Here is a 14,783-nt window from a genome sequence, read left to right as displayed (position 1 = left end):
GCATGCTTCAAAGACCCATTCTATTGATAATTATGAGAGTTGATGAACTTATAATACTTTATTTTTATTTTGGTAAATAGTATTTTTTCAATTATATGTAAATATTTTTCAATATTCATTTTTATAAGATTTTGAATTTCATATTTTTCTCCCTCCTTCCTTCCCATCTCCCCAACACAGTAAGCAAAATGATATAGATATATCTATAATTCTTTAGAGTTGATAAATAAGATTTGCTGCAAATAGTGTTACCTGTCAGGTAATGCAAATATTCCTATCCACATATTCTTTAGAATAGAATAGAATAGGAGGGCTCAGAGAAACTGACAAAATATGCCAGAGTCACACAACTAGAATTAGATCTTGTATTCAAACTCGGGTCTTTGACCACAAGCTCAGTGGTTTTCTCTGACACTTTCCTTTTCCCCTGAGTAGGTACTTAATCTGCTTATAAATATGACTAATCATGTTGTCTAGTAAGCAATTCAGCAGGGTAGTTTAGAGATAGATAAAACTTGTCACATAGAGGGGTGAGAGTGAAGTCAAAATATAGGCAATGGAGAGAGATGGAGATTATCAAGGAGATTATCCAACTGATGGAGCTATGTGGGCATGGGAGGACAAATCACATAGGGAATAAACAAATAGAAATCAGGTATATTCATTCCAAATTCTAGGTCCTTAATATGATATCAATATAAATATAAAAGTATTTACTCCTGATAGTTCCAATATGAATATTAAATTGATTTTAGTAGGTAGTTTACCAGTTCATTTACTCAGCAATTTTTTTGTAGGTTTTTATTTATTAACTTTCACTGGAGGTTGAACCAACTCAAAAATCTACCCTCAATCATATTTTGAAACCCTATGTTCACTAAATTTTATACCACTTTATTTTTTTCTATTTAGTATTTTATTATCTGAAATTACATGTAAAATAATTTTACTATTCATTTTTAAAACTTTAAGTTCCAAATTCTCTCCCTTCCTTCCTCTTGACCTTACCCCCTCATTGATAAGTCAAACGAATCAATATAGGTTATACATGTGTAGTCATGTTGTAAAAAAAAAAGCATAGAAAAAACTCAAGAAAAATTAAGAAAAGAAAAACAATATACTCAAATTGGTATTCAGACACCATCAATTCTTTCTCTGGGGATGGACAGCATTTTTTCATTATAATATATCTATATATATTACTTATAGAAGTTTTATATATATATATATATATATTTATATATATATATATATATTTATATATATATATACAGAGAGAGAGAGAGAGATGGAGAGAGAGAGAGAGAGAGAGAGAGAGAGACAGAGTTTATGCCCTAATAATTAGAAAATCCTTATGAGTTCCAAGTATCTTCTTCCCACATTGGAATGTAAACAGTTTAACCTTATTAAGTCCCTTGTGATTTCCCTTTCCTGTTTATCTTTTTATGCGTCTCCTGAGTCTTATATGTAAAAGTCAAATTTTCTATTCATCTCTGATCTTTTCATCAAAAATGCTCAAAAGTCCTCTATTTCATTTAATATACATTTTCCCCGTGAAAAATTATACTCACTTTTGCAGAGTAAGTGATTCTTGCTTGTTATCCTAGCTTCTTTAGCCTCTAGAATATCATATTTCAAACCCTCTGACATTTTAAGGTAGAAGCTGCTAAATCTTTTATTATCATAACTGTGGTTCCATGATACTTGAATTGTTTTTGTCTGATTGGTTACAGTATTTTCTCTTTGACCTGGGTGCTCTGGAATTTGGCTATAATATCCTTCGGAGTTCTCATTTGGGAATATCTTTCAGGAGGTGATCAGAATTCTTTCAATTCCTATTTTAACCTTTGGTTCTAGAATATCAGGAAAGTTTTCCTTGATAATTTCTTGAAATATGATATTAGGCTCTTTTTATTTGATTATGGTTTTTAGGTAGTCAAATAATTCTTAAAGTATCTCTACTCAATCTATTTTCCAGGTCAGTCATTTTTACAATGAGATAGTTCGCATTTTCTTCTATTTTTTTTCATTCTTTTGGTTTTGTTTGATTGTTTCTTTATGTCTCATAAAGTCATTAGCTTCCACTTGCTCAATTCTAATTTTTAAGGAATTATTTTCTTCATTGAGCTTTTGTATCTCCTTTTCCATTTGACCAATTCTGCTTTTTAGGGCATTCTTCTCCTCATTGGTACCTCTTTTACTATTTGACCTACTCTGTTTTTAAAATGTCTTCTTTAAGGTGTTATATTCTTACTTCTCTTACTTGATTTTCAAATTTATTTTTGAGCTCTTCCATAGCCTGAGACCAATTCATATTTTTCTTGAGGGCTTTGAATGCAACTATTTTCAGAAACATTTCTAAGGACCTTTAAGTTATCAGTTCTTTTAAGGGAATATGATCTAGGGAGTGGTGGGTTTACTACTCTCCTGGCCTGTGTTGTGGTCTGTGAGTGACCACAAGAACTCTTTACTGCCGTAGAACTGTAATGAGGGTCCCAGCTCCACTGCCTCAAGCTGTTAGTTCTCCTCCTTACCCTGAGATTGCCACCCAGGATTGTGATCTGGATCCCAGGAAGGGCAAAGTAACAGAGTCCTATCTCAGTGCTAGCAAAATGACCACCATAATCTCCTTCTGACCAATTGTTTGACCCCTTTATTGTCTGTGGCATAAGAGCTCTGGAACTTGAAGCTGCTGCTACTGATTTAGTGGTTCCAAGGTGAGTTCATGGTTTGCTGGGTCTGGGACTGTGCTGGCTTGGCCTGGAAAATAAATTGAGGAGAAATAATATAAGAATTATTAGACTACCTAAAAGCCATGATTAAAAAAAAAAGAGCCTAGATGTCATCTTTCAAGAAATTATCAAAGACTGGGCTCTACTCTTACCCAGGTGGAACAGACCTTTTCTGACAACCTTCTAAGTTGTCTTTAGCTAGAAAATTATTTCACCCCATCCTTTTTTGGGTTCTGCCACTCTAGGAATTTTTATGGCATTATATAAAGATATTCCGAGGTATTCTGGGGAGAGCTCAGGCTAGTTACCACCTTTTCTTTACCATCTTGGCTCTACCTCCCTACTCAACAATTTTAAGAAATGAATACATGCTCCAGATATTTGTGTCTTATATTTTCAATTCTTTCATTCATACCATCCGGGAGAAGGTCAAATATGAAAGCTGAACCTTAAATACTTTGACTAAATAGTGAGAAGACAGGACTCATTGGAAAAGACTGATGTTAGGAAAAATTGAAGACAAATGAAAAGGAGACAGCAGAGGATGAAATGGATAAATAGTATTATGGAAACAATGAACATAAACAGACTTCAAGAGTTAGTAAAAGATAGAAGGGCCTAGCATGCTGTGGTCCATGAGATCATGAAGTGTTAGACATGACTGAACAACTGAACACAAACAGCAACATCTTTAATACCCTATTTTAAAATATTTCAGATGGGAATCTTTCCAAAAGGTATTCTACACTTTGCCACTTTCTGAAATAGAAGATACTGAAAATAACATATTTTTCATGATTAAGAGCTGCCAATTGGGGGCAGCTAGGTGGCGCAGTAGATAGAACACCGGCCCTGAAGTCAGGAGGACTTGAGTTCAAATCCAGCCTCAGACCAAACACTTGACATGTACTAGCTGTGTGACCCTGGGCAAGTCACTTAACCCCAATTTCAAAAAAACAAAAAAAAGAGAGAGAGAGAGAGAGAGCTGCCAATTACAATTCCTTTCATTATATGACAAAATTATATAGTTCTATATTTGCTTTCTAGTGTTTTGTCTCATTTCAATGTCATGCTATCTAGTATTAGACAGCTAGTTGACATGATGGATAGATCATTGGGCCTACCATCATGAAAATCAGAATTTAATTGAGCCTCAGACATTTACTATATGTGTGACACTGGGAAAGTGTCCAATTCCAGTCTGCCTCTATTTTTTCATCTCTAACATGTGGGTAATAATAGCACCTACCTCTCAGGGTTGTTGTGAGTGCTTTGTAAACCTTCAAGCACTGGACAGATGCTAGATTGATCATCAAAAAACATCATAATCCTCATTATTATTAATAATTATTGTTATTACAGGGGGAAGGGCCTAAGATTTCATTTAGTCTTGCTCAAACTTGGCCAAGCAATCGCTTCTGCCACATCCCTGAAAAGTTTTCATCTGGTCTTGTCTAGGAAAAAAAAAAAAAAAACAACAACCACAAATAATGGTAAAATTTGTAACTTTACAGGTATTAGCCCATTTTATTTTATTTTTTATAGTTCTAGTCATAAGAAAGTTATCCTGTATGTGGCGAAGACATCTTCTTTACAACTTTTAACTACTGCTCCTAGATCCTCGTCCTAGGGCCAAGAAGAACAAGTCTAAATCATCGTCCAAATGACAGACTATCAAATTCTTGAAGATGCTTCACTTTTCCCCATTAAGTCTCTTCTTCTTCAGACTCCATATCCCTAGTTCCTTCAGCTGGTCTTTATTTGGCAAGTTCTCTACTCTGTCTAATATTTTGTTCACTTTCTTCAGTTCATTCCTAAACATTCCTAAAATGATGGTTGTACAGAACTGAGCTCAGTTGGCCATACATGGTCTGACCATAATAAAGTAAAAGAAACCATTCAATCCCTCCTTCAGCAAGCATGCTGTATCTTAAATATATGTTTTATGCTCTCTTTTTTTACATCCCCATTATCTATGTCTTTCATGCAACTTCTAATTTTCTACAAGCTAGGAAACATGCTAATAAGATTTTAAAAATGCATTTTAAAGGATAAAGCATAAAATATTGGGGTTTACTTGATTTCTAATATGAGCATTCCATGACCTTTTGCAATTACTTCTTACTTAGCACCTATGTTCCAAAGGGTTGAAGTTACTGAAAATGTGTGCTCCAGATAAATTGGGGAATACTATATTCTCATACAAAATTGTTTAAATTTAAGTATTCTTCAGAATGATTTTTTCTTCTTTTCAAAAAAATAATTAGTCTTCCTGACCTTCTTTTGATGTTTTCCCCCTCATTTAAGAGTCCCTAAAGTAACAGTAATAATTCACTCTTAACCTCTCAAGAACTACACCTTGAAAGATCATAAAGCTCTTTTATGTCAATCACATAATTCAAATAATAGGAGTAATAGAATGTCATTTTGATTTCATTAATTGAAAGATATGTTCAGCACTTAATTTTCATTTATTAAAGGAACCACAAAATTATTATGTTATGTGATATATGTGTGTTTGTACACATAGATCATAAATAGATACATAATCAATAGATAAGATAGATAATAACAGCAGTAACAATAACAATAACTAACAACATACAGGAACAACAAGTAGATTGCATGGTGGATAGAGTCCTGGACTTGGACTAAAGAAGACCTGAGTTCACATCCAGCTTCAGACATACTAGCTGTATTAACCTGAACAAGTCACTTAACCACTACCTGCTTCAGTTTCTTTGTACGTAAAAGTGTTTATAATAATAGCACATGCATCTCTGGGTTGTTGTGAGGATAAGATAATATTTGTAAAGTGTTTGATAAACCTGGAATTGCCACATTAATGCTAGCTTTTAGTAAAGTTAATATTGTTGTTGTTATTGTTATTAATAATTCCTTTAAAGTTGAACTGTTTAATTCCTACATGGAAAGATGATATTTGTAACTCATGAAACCTTTCTCAGTATCAGGGTAGTTGGAGGGGAAATATACATATATACATACATACATGCATACATATATGTATGTATGCTTGTATGTATGTATGTATAGATAGACAGAGGGCACAGGGTGAGTTGCATATGAAGGGATGATAAAAAGAAAATTAAGGGGTGAGAGAGGAATGTACTGGGAGAAGTGAAAGGGAGAAGTAGAATGGGGTAAATTATCTCACATAAAAGAGGCAATAAAAATAAAACTTTTTCAGTGGAGGGGAAGAGGGGGAAGGTAAGAAGGAATGACTGAACTTTAATCAAATTTGGTTTAAGGAGGGAATAGCATACACACCCAATTGGGTATGGAAATCTATCTTACCTTACAGGAAAGTAGGGAGGGAGGGGATAAGAGAGGGTGGGGTGAAAGAAGGGAGGACAGATTGGGGGAGGCAGTAATCAGAAGCAAACATTTTTGAGGAGGGACAGAGACAAATAAATGGGGTCTGGGATAGGATGGAGGGAAATAGAGTTAGTCTTTTACAACATGACTATTATGAAAGCATTTTGCATGACAGAACATGTATAGCCTATGTCAAATAGCTTGCCTTCTCAATGAGGGTGTGTGGGGAGGGAGGAAGGGAGAGAACTTGAAACTCAAAGAAACAAATGTTAGAAATTGTTTCTGCATACAACTGGGAAATAAGATACACAGGCAGAGGGATATTGAAATCTATCTTACCCTACAGGAAAATAGAAGGGGAAGGGGATAAGGATGGTGGTGGTAATAGAAGGGAGAACAGATTAGGTGAAGGAGGAATCAGAATGTAAACAATCATAGGGTGGTGAGAAGTGAGGGATGGGGAGAAAATTTGGAACTCAAAATCTTGCAGAAGTAAATGTTGAAAACTAAAAATAAATAAATTGAAAAAATAAATTGCCGATTTTGGCAGAGAAAAAAAATAATTCCTTTATTAAGTGATTACTATGTTCATGGTGTTGTGCTCAGCTTTAAAGATACAAACAGAAACAAATGCAATCCAAAGAATACTGGAGAGTGGCTTTGGGGTTTGAGTGAGAAGTGGAGCATCTCTAAGGCTCCTAGTGAATTAGTGGATTGGGCAGACAGTCATCAATTAGCACAGCAAGTATTCAGGGTACATGTTTCTCCAGGATGGTAAGAAGGCTTTCAAGGAGGAAAAAAAATTCCAGAAAGTAGAGTCAAACATGAAGGCAGCCAACGGGAATGAGTCTGATAATGCTGAACTCAACCTAGCAACTCTCCCAGCAGATTCAAAGATATCCTTCCCAGAATAACAATAACACAATTATACTCCATGCTTGAAACTTTTCCCTAGGAAAACATTTTTTTCCTCTCATAGCTGAGGTAGAAAACAGTCACTAGCAAACTCTCTCTCTCTCTCTCTCTCTCTCTCTCTCTCTCTCTCTCTCTCTCTCTCTCTATATATATATATATATATATAGTGGTGTGTCCACCATTAAAAGGAGAAAAGTCAGAAAGTGAATATGAGGAGAATGTAAAAATAATATAACATAAATAAAATATTTTTAAATAATTTAAAATAAAAGATTAAAAAATTCTCATTAAAAGTCCAGGGCACCAAGAAGTAAATCAATAGATACTTTTAAAATCAGAATTAAGGAGAAATAATGAATCCTCAGAGAGAATATGGAATCTATTAACAAGTATTATAATACAAAAGGAGGCCTCCTGATACCAGGTAATGAACTGCAGAGACCACAAAGAGAACATGGGAAAAAAAAAAGTATCGCTGATTGGTTCAGCAGAGAAATTAATTTTATAATAGAATAAATTAAGGATGAATATAGCTCAGAACTTAGAATTTTCAATGAAGAATTAAAAAACTCAAATATAAGATCAAAAATAAAAATGAATCCACATTGTACATTCTGTCTGAAGCAATGAAAAAGGAAGGGGCAGCTAGGTGGCGCAGTGGATAGAGCTTCGGTCTTGGTGTCGGGAGGACCTGAGTTCAAATTCAGCCTCAGACACTTGACACTTACTAGCTGTGTGACCCTAGGCAAGTCATTTAACCCCAATTGCCTCACACACACAAAAAAAAAATTTAAAAAAAAACATTAAGGGATTTGGAATACAAAATATAATGTGAACAAGAGAAAAATCTAAAAGCAAAAGGAGATAATGTTAAAAGAACAAGCCAAAGCTTGAAAATAACAAGAACAAAGGCAATTTTAAAATAACATATCTCCCAAAGAAATATGACAAATGACAAAAAAAAATATCTGAAATGATACTACAAGAAAAACTGCCCAGTACTTCTGAATACAGAAAATAAAGTACCAATTGAAAGAATTTGTATCGCAACAACATCATGCTCTTTAAACTCCAAATCCCAAATTATACAAACAGATAGGAGGGAATGGAATAGTATATTCTGAAAATCAGAGAAACTCAAGCTGCAACCTAAAAGAATACACCTCAAGTCCGGATCCTAGTCATTTGTGAAAGAATATGTTCATTCAACTAAAGAGAGACATTCGAGTAATTCAGAGAAATTAAAAAAAAAATAGAATATTTGATTTGCAGACAACTCAAGCAACAAGAAAACAAAATAAGCACAGTTACTAAGGAAAGAATAATGAAATAAATTGCTCAATGTTTAGAGATTATTTGAAGAGACAGACACAGAGATACAGAGACAAAGAGAGACAAAAAGAGAAGCACAGAGACAGAGAGACAGAGAAGCGCAGTGTCAGAGATGAGGGTGATAATGATGATGATGATAATGATAATGATGATACCTACAATCTATTAACAAGAAGAGGGGCTTCAGGAGAATTATAGTAGCTACAGAAAAGAAGAATTAAATAAATGATCAGTATTGAGAACAAATAATTATTGTAGCCAAAACTGCTATCCATAATTATGCAGTCATAGCAATGATCCTTAAAATTAAAAAAAAAAATTCAAAAATTCATATCGTTATACCAAACACTCATGATCTCTAACTTATGTGGAACAAAAACTAAAATTAGACTCAGTAGAAGAAATTTTAAAAAATTATTTTGGAAACAGAATGAGATACATATCATCCTCATAATCCTGTCTGCTCCTAGAGTTTTTCTTAAGATGCTTTCAGTGGATGTATAGGAAAGGAGATCATATCTCAATATATTTATTGAATATAAAAAGCAATATTTTTCTACCTGCAATATACTCTTTGGAATATTATATATAAAAGTGTAATAGCAAGATAGAAACTTGTCTGTAGTTACTTTCTCTGTGCATTGCATAGAAAAATGTAAAGAGAAAAATTTATAATAATTATAATAATAAGTATTAAAGGAATCTAAAGAAGAGAGCCCTACATACCAAAACTCTAATTCAATGACAAATAGCAGTCATATTACCCATGGAAAGGCACAGTAGTTTACCAAACACAGATATAAGAGAATAACCATAGCATAGAGACTTATTTGGAGACTTTTTTTTTTCTTATCTGAGCTCTAATGAACAGGATGTTCTCCAAATGAGAACAGGAAATAATGAAGATGATATTAATGATTCTGATGATAGCTTTCCTTAATATGGTGCTTTAAGATTTGTAAATAACTTTATATATACTATCTCATGTGAGATTTACAATACTGTAAGGTAATTATTATTATCCCCATTAAACAGATGAGAAAACTTAGCTTCAGAGGGGTTGTGGATTGTCCATATATGTGTAATTGTTAAAGTATAAAGGACAGAACAATTCTACAAATATGAAACAAAGAACATTACGCATAAAGCCTCACAATTCTTGAGTTTAATTTCTAGTTTGTCCAAGAATAAACTGGTCTGTGACTTCTAGTAACTTAGAGTGTTTTCTTGGGTACTGAGAAGTTGTAGGATTGTTCATAATCAGATAGTTAGTGGGTATCAGGGAGAGGATTGCATCTTTCTGAGTCCAAGGCCAGCTGTTTTTCCAATAGGCAACATTGTGTCTCTGAAACTGAAAGACAAGGAGAACATTAGCAAGAAAGTCTTTGTGTATTTGAAGGAGTGCCAATCATATCCACACATCACAATGTCTGAAGGCATTTACAAAAAGAGTCTATATGAACCTATTAAGATGATAATCACTAAGAAAAAAAAATCTCATTTGCTGAGACAATCGAACTATTAAGTGGATTCAGAAATTTTATAAGCCATTATTGATTTACTTGGATCACAGATATCTTTTACTCATTACATACTGTAATGAGTTTACTTGCACCTGAAAATCCTCCTTGTAAGGCCAAATAGCTATTAGCTACCTTTAAGTGCCAGAAAACTTTACATGTTGCTTCATAAGAGATTTTGAATCATCAATTAGTACTTAGATTATACTTAACATACACACACAGATACACACATATACATACATATACACAAATGTATAGACGTGTATAGTTATGTGTATATATATACACCTATACATACATGTGTGTGTATATATACACATATGGATACATACATGCATGCGCACTTATGTCTACCTCTTTCTCTCCTCCCTCCCTCTCCTTTTTACTTCCCCTTACCTCCTCTCTCCATGCCTTTCTCCCCCCACCCCAATTGATCATAAATAATGGTTATTCCCACCTTGAATATAATATACAGCCTTTGAATTAGATTGGAAATGAACTTCAGGTTTAAACAGACATTTATAGATGTAATCAAGAATTTATTTATAGCATAGATCATTGGATTGAGAGGTGCAAGTTCCACTTTAGATATTATCTATCCTAATCTCATTTTAAACCCTTGAGGCAAGTGAGGCTCAGAGAGACTACAGGACTTTTAAAAGCTCATACAGGTAGTAATTGGCAGGGCTGGGATTTGAACTCAGATTCTGTGACCCCCAAATACTGTGGTATTTGTGCTATATAATTTATCCAGATTTTATAATTTTTAGTTTTCTTCAAAAAAAAGTTTGTAGAAATAGTTGGAAGATCGAAGAGTGGGAGGTAACCTAGTTTGTAGCTTTTGACTTTCCTTCATAATGTAAATGAGGTGGGGGAGGGGAGAGGGAGAGAGATCCTTAAATATACCAAATATTGCAATACCAGAAAGGAAAGAAAATACCCCAAGGTAATTCTCACAGAAACAATAGCTGGAAATCAGCTCACCTTCTGTCTCTCCCAGTGCTCCCATCCAGGCATGTAGTGAGATTCAAATGAGATAATGGACATAAAGTATTTTTCAAACCTTAGCTCCCAATTGTTTTTACTGTCACTATTGTTGCTGTTAGCCTAAAGTCACTAGGCCTCCAGTCCATTCATGATTTCATTCCCTGATCTTCATATATCATCTCTGTTATTGCTGATCTCAACCAATGTTTATAAAGTAAGACTTTGGAGTACTGGTAAATGTTCAACAGCTAGGCTCTTTGGAACACATGGTCGGTTTTTGCTGTTGTTTGTTTTTTAGGCAATCAGGGTTATGTGATTTGTTCAATGTCATACAGTACTAAGAGTCTGAAGCCACATTTGAACTCAGGTCCTCCTGACCCTAAGGCCAATGCTCTATCTATTGTGCTACCTAGCTCTGAGATGAACTCAGAGAAGTAAAGAGATTTGTCCAGATTTATCCAGCAAGCAAGTGGTTAAGGTGGAATCTGAATTCAGATCTTCCTGATTCCAAGTCCAGTATATTATTCAATAAGCTAGACTTACTCAAAGGTAGAAAGATTATAACAAGTACTTAAGTCACCAGAATGACTGATAAAGACACAAAAGCTAACTGACTGGGAGAATTGAACAATCTAAGAAAAGAGCCATTTCAGTGAATATGTGCTTCATATGAGAGGAAACTGAGCAAAAATCTCCTCAGGAAAGTGAGTTTTCCCATAAATTCTACAAAGCTTCCAGAAACAAGAATAGAACAATTCTGTTGTGGTCCAGAGGTGCTAAGAGCCCTGAAATGCAAGGGTATGGTGGTGTTATGCTTCAAAAGAATTTGACCACTCAAGCCTTCTGTCAGTCCAAGTAGCAAGTTTATTGTAACACCAAAAGAAGCAGGTTGGACTCCCTTTGTTATTTCTGAAGCCTTTACAAGGAGGCCAGACTCTTAAGGAACCTGTGCAATTTAATGGGGATAAGATTGATATTTTATACAAAAAGATGTTGGGAAGATCTGGATGGGATCAAGGAGTGGTAAGTAAGGTAGTCCAGAGGTAACAGAGAATGAAGGGATGGGCTGGGTCAGGGGCCAAGATGAAAGGACAATTGAAAGGATTATTGACTGGGATGGGCTGGATGCCTTAGGTGAATGTCAGTGATCTGGACTGCTGAAATTTGTGGGAGAGTTCAATGACCTTTTTTTAGGTGTCTCATTGCTTCTTCAGCCCCATCAATTCCACAATGAGTATTATTCAGAAAAAGCTATTTAAAAATAATAAAAATAGGGGTAAAAAAAGAAAAAAACAGCAAAGCTAATATGAGAGTAAATGATTAAGAATGCAAGGCAGATGCTCTTTCCAAAACAATATGGTCTCTTAAAAAAGAGATCAACAGTTTTGGAACATACAAATGCAGAAATAGAAGAAAAATTAGTTGAAGAAAATGAAAAGCAACAGTTTTGGAAGAATACATGAGATCTGTACAAAATCAGACAACTTTACTGAACAACACAAAGCAAAGAGATAATATAAAGATCATAGGTCTTCCAGAAAATAAAATCATTAGAAAAAAAACAAACTTCAAAAAATTATATAGCAAAATTGTCCAGAATTATTCTAAGTATATGGCAAAATATAAATCAAGAGAATCTACAAAACACTGGCAAAAAATAATTGCAAGTATAACTTACTAGAAAACATCATAGTCAAATTTCAAAATTATCATATCAAACACTTTTCAGTATTTTCTTAGGAGCAAGAAACAAGGACAAAACTTTCATATTTCAAGGATAGTCAATCAGAATAGCACAGAATAACACTCTTTGCTTATAAACAAGAAATTATATTATATAATATAAGAAACTAAAGGGAAAATGGAATTTAGTATTCTGAAGAGAGAGAGAAGACAATTTATAAAATAAATTTTATGCATAGTTACCTAAACCTATATTTAGATGTCCAGACAACACACACACACACACACACACACACACACACAAGTATTTCTTCAAAAGAACCAAGAAGTGAGGTATTAAGCACTTTCCAGAAAACAAACTAACAACAACAAAACCCAGAATGCAAACATATTTAGATAGAACCAAAAGACTAAAATATGAAATGTACTTATTTTGTGGCTAGGGCTAGCAAGACAATTAATACAAGCTAGGATGGGGGAAAGATTCTATTTTGGTATTTTTTTTTTATTTTTATTTTTGAGCCTGACAAGTTGTCCCAGAGACATGGAGAAAGCAAAGAAAGACAATGAGATAAAGAATTTAAGAAACAAAAGATATTCTCTGGGGGAGGGGTGACAATCAGAATGAATGTGGGTAGAAAGAGTGAATCAAATGTTTCAGGGTAAAAATAAAATAAAATAAAAAACTTCCTTAGTAAATTAATACTATTGATGGTGTAATAATACAGAGGATTTGCTTTAGCAAGAATATGTTCTTGCTGACATATGCTTATAGATAACTTAGCTACCTTGGAGAGGAAAAAAAAATCCCCTACTATTTCATAGAAAGTCAGTGAGAGAGCTAACATTGGTTGTGTTCTAACAAAGAGGCCCCTTTGAAAGACACCAAAAACTTTATCTCTTTGCTCCTTACAGCCCATAGACAGATGAGTCTTGGTTTTGTTTTCTCTTTAACATGGACCCCAGTCACAGGAGCAGAAAAGTCATGGGGGAGGCGAAGAAAAGGATCCACTAAGACACACTGGTCATGAAATTCATTTTTCAAGGAGTCAAATCATGTGACTTACCAAAAGGAGCCACAGTAAACATTCAGTTCCTTGGAAAGTTTTCCAGTTCAACCTTCGCTATGTATGCATCAAATGAAATCACTTTTAAGTTCTTAAGAGAAAATTTAGGCAAATTGACAAAAGAAATTGCATAATAAGGTTAGAAACTTTAGAATTTCTTTCTTAGAGTTGAAAAATACAATAGATTAAAGAAAAAAAGAAAATAGAGAGAGCTCAACAAATTGTTGGAGAATTAGACTTGACCAGGTGACAATTTCTGAATAAGAATATTCAATAATTAAACTAAGTCTTATCATTCCACAGAACCTTTACATATATGTGTGTGTATATATATATATATATATACACATATATTGTTCCAGAAAAAAATGTTAAAAAATAGAAATAATAGATATATCATTTTATAGGTCATAAAAGTATAAAAATTTTAATTAGTAAGTTAAGATCAAAAGATATAGGTCTAAAAAGAAAAAAATAAACAATTATTATACCCTTTATCGTGAATAATTCTGGAAATAACAGAGCAAAAAGATTTAGCTAAAGCAAGCATGCAAACATGCATTGTACATGTATGTATGCATGTATATGTGTATATATATATGTGTGTGTGTATGTGTGTGAATACACACACATACACACACACACACAAGGTCAACCCTAGAGTTCAGTCTAAGAAAGACAAATAGAATTAGGTTGTATGTGTGTTTTATTTCTCTCAAACTGACAGCATGGATGCAGAGTTGCAGTCAGAATGAAACTTGTTTTGGGTTTGGGCTGCACTGATTATAAAGACAATTTTTTTTTAATGCAAAGCTGTGTGGGAATGGTCAAGTACTACCACCTTTCCTTTAGTTTGATTAGCTTTGTGAAGGGATAGTTTCACAGAAGTCACAAGACACCCCAGGTACATGGGACAAGGAAGAGATTCAGGATGGAAAGTTCTGGGAGTTTTATTGTTGGTGGGTGGATCCAGGATGTAAAGAGACTTTTTGAGGCACTTGAATGTTCCTTGCAGCTGTAGAGTTTTGGTTTTGGTTTTTGGCCTTAAAATACTGACAGGGAAGACAACTACTCTTCCCTTGAAGGTGGGAAGGAAAGTTCTAGTCACCCTCAATTGTTTGACCAGAGTGCTGCCTATCTATATCTATATCTATATCTATATCTATGTCTATGTCTATGTCTATGTCTATGTCTATGTCTATGTCTAT

This window comes from Vombatus ursinus, unplaced genomic scaffold (genome assembly GCF_900497805.2).
Source record: "Vombatus ursinus unplaced genomic scaffold, bare-nosed wombat genome assembly UNPS02003292.1, whole genome shotgun sequence".
Lineage (NCBI taxonomy): Eukaryota > Metazoa > Chordata > Mammalia > Diprotodontia > Vombatidae > Vombatus > Vombatus ursinus.
The sequence above is the reverse complement of the archived record's forward strand: the minus strand, read 5'-3'. Positions refer to the sequence as shown.